This window comes from Oncorhynchus tshawytscha, unplaced genomic scaffold (genome assembly GCF_018296145.1).
Source record: "Oncorhynchus tshawytscha isolate Ot180627B unplaced genomic scaffold, Otsh_v2.0 Un_contig_4380_pilon_pilon, whole genome shotgun sequence".
In the NCBI taxonomy this organism is placed as follows: Eukaryota; Metazoa; Chordata; class Actinopteri; order Salmoniformes; family Salmonidae; genus Oncorhynchus; species Oncorhynchus tshawytscha.
Genome location: NW_024609686.1, coordinates 184385 through 187988, shown reverse-complemented (window position 1 = coordinate 187988; position 3604 = coordinate 184385).

Here is a 3604-nt window from a genome sequence, read left to right as displayed (position 1 = left end):
ATCGATTTCCGCGCTTATAAACCCAGAGTCGTTACAATACATTCATAGGGTTTAGATCGTATCTACGTCAGAGTAATAACCACGTCTGGTCTATAGGACATATGTGGGGGAAATTCTTGCAACATTCAGAAGCATGAATTAAGGAATAGCCCTATCAGATTTGCAAATCCCCCTGATAAAGCCCCAGGCTGGACATCCTAATTAAGTAATAGGTCTATCAAAGTTTCAAAACCCTCGATAAACCCCAAGGCTGGACCGAGACTAATTAATGAATAGGCCTATCAGTGTTACAAAACACCCAACAAAACCACAGGCAGGGCCGAGACAGTAGAGGACTAGAGTACAACTGGATTCCTGTAGTTACAATATCCGCCCATTAGAGGGGGACCTCACCCCACTTTAAATCACATCAATTCATGATCCATGAATCCACTCAAACCAGATTTCAAACCGTGTGTTCAGCTCGGTCTAACACACATTATACTCATAATGACGAAGCACTCTCAAGCAGTTGGCATTTAGGTGATAATGCCCGAGAAGCTGGTGTTCGGAGGATATATTGACACCGGGGTGTAGTTCGTCGAGGAAAGTCTGCAAACGAGCTGCACTTCCTTTTGTTTGACCTTTTTTCAATGGACATTTTTTAGCATATATCCATCAAAATGATGCCAACTGATTCATGATTGTGACTGGCTGAGAAACGCTGCCTGTCTCTCGTCCCCGACACGTTCATTACAATGGGACTGGTGGAGATCGAATCTGAACATTGATTTATTTTTTGCAAATGTCAGAGAGATTTATTCAAATCTACACTGTTGAAAACTACATGTTAGTCTAAAAGAAATGTGAAATAATGTGTAGATGCCTTTTATAGTGGAGATCAAGTTGATAAATTGCCTGGCTGGGCCGACGAGACAGTGGATTGTGTCAGATGGAACAGAGTAAATAGGCATTTTAACATCCTAGATTTAGCCGGTGGTAACTCGTGGAATAGACACCGTCTGGAATGCGGTTTTAACCAATCAGCATTCAGGATTAGACCCAACCGTTGTATAATAACCAAATAACGTGTTGTGATGGAACACCTATGTGAGAATGCTGTTCATTGACTACAGTTCAGCGCTCAACACTGTTGTTCCTCCAAGCTCGGCACCAAGCTCAGAGCCCTGGGTCAGGACACTACCCTCTGCAACTGGATCCTGGACTTCCTGACGGGCAAACCACAAGCTGTGAGGATTGGCAACAAGTCATCCTCCACACTGACTCAACACAAGGCCCCCCCAGGGGTGTGTCCTCAGTCCTCTGCTGTACTCCCTGTTCACCCACGACTGTGTGGCTTTGCACCACACCAACTCCATCATCTAGTCTCCATGACGACACCGCGGTTGTAGGCCTGATAACCAACAACGACGAGTCAGCCTATAGGGAGGAGGTAAGTGAACTGGCATTGTGGTGTCCGGACAACAACCTCTCCCTCAACGTCAGCAAAAGAAAATAGTTGATTGTTGACTTCAGTAAGCAGAGGACGGAACATGCCTGATCCACAGCGAAGGGACTGCAGGAGGGTAAATACATTTGAATACATTTGTCCATTACCAAGTCAAATCAAATGTCATTGGTCACACGCTTCGTAAACAACAGGTGTAGACAGATGTAAACAGTGAGCTTACTAACAGGCCCTTTCTCAACAAGGCAGAGGAAAAATAATTGAAACTTAACACAAGGAATAAATACACAATGTAATAAATAAAAATAAATAAAATAAAAATAAATAAAATAAAAAATAATAATTTAATAAGATAATAAATGGTTACAGCAGCGTATGTGAAAAGAGGTCAATGCAGGTCGTCCAGGTAGCTATTTGGTTAACTATTTAATTAGCTATTTATCAGCCTTATGGCTTGGGGGGTAGAAGCTGTTCAGGGTCCTGTTGGTTCCAGACTTGGTGCATCGGTACCGCTTGCTGTGAGGTAGCTGAGAGAACACTCTATGACTTGGGTGGCTGGAGTCTTTGACCATTTTTAGGTTTCTTCCTCTGACACCTTGTCTGGTGTAGAAGTACTGGATGGCAGGGAGCTCGGTAACCAGTGATGTACTGGGCCATACTCACTACCCTCTGTAATGTCTTGCAGTCGGACGCCAAGCAGTTGCCATACCAAGAGGTATACTCTCAATTGTACAGAAGTATACATTTTTGAGCATCTGAGGGCCCCATGCTGAATCTTAGCAGCCTCCTGAGGGGGAAGAGATATTGTCGTTCCTTCTTCACGACTGTGTTGGTGTGTGTGGACCATGATAATTCCTTAGTGATGTGGACACCGAGTCAACATTCTCTTATGTGTGGACCTCCAACCATCTTTGTGGTACCATTCTCTGATGTGTGGACCTCCAACCATCTTTGTGGTACTATTCTCTGATGTGTGGACCTCCAACCATCTTTGTGGTACCATTCTCTGATGTGTGGACCTCCAACCATCTTTGTGGTACCATTCTCTGATGTGTGGAACTCCAACCATCTTTGTGGTACTATTCTCTGATGTGTGGACCTCCAACCATCTTTGTGGTTCCATTCTCTTATGTGTGGACCTCCAACCATCTTTGTGGTACCATTCTCTGATGTGTGGAACTCCAACCATCTTTGTGGTACCATTCTCTGATGTGTGGACCTCCAACCATCTTTGTGGTTCCATTCTCTTATGTGTGGACCTCCAACCATCTTTGTGGTACCATTCTCTAATGTGTGGAACTCCAACCATCTTTGTGGTACCATTCTCTGATGTGTGGACCTCCAACCATCTTTGTGGTACCATTCTCTGATGTGTGGACCTCCAACCATCTTTGTTGTACCATTCTCTTATGTGTGGACCTCCAACCATCTTTGTGGTACCATTCTCTTATGTGTGGACCTCCAACCATCTTTGTGGTACCATTCTCTTATGTGTGGACCTCCAACCATCTTTGTGGTAACATTCTCTGATGTGTGGACCTCCAACCATCTTTGTGGTAACATTCTCTGATGTGTGGACCTCCAACCATCTTTGTGGTTCCATTCTCTTATGTGTGGACCTCCAACCATCTTTGTGGTACCATTCTCTGATGTGTGGACCTCCAACCATCTCTGTGGTACCATTCTCTGATGTGTGGACCTCCAACCATCTTTGTGGTACCATTCTCTGATGTGTGGACCTCCAACCATCTTTGTGGTACCATTCTCTGATGTGTGGACCTCCAACCATCTTTGTGGTACCATTCTCTGATGTGTGGACCTCCAAACATCTTTGTGGTACCATTCTCTGATGTGTGGACCTCCAACCATCTTTGTGGTACCATTCTCTGATGTGTGGACCTCCAACCATCTTTAGTTCCATTCTCTTATGTGTGGACCTCCAACCATCTTTGTGGTACCATTCTCTGATGTGTGGACCTCAAACCATCTCTGTGGTACCATTCTCTGATGTGTGGAACTCCAACCATCTTTGTGGTACCATTCTCTGATGTGTGGACCTCCAACCATCTTTGTGGTAACATTCTCTGATGTGTGGACCTCCAACCATCTTTGTGGTAACATTCTCTGATGTGTGGACCTCCAACCATCTTTGTGGTA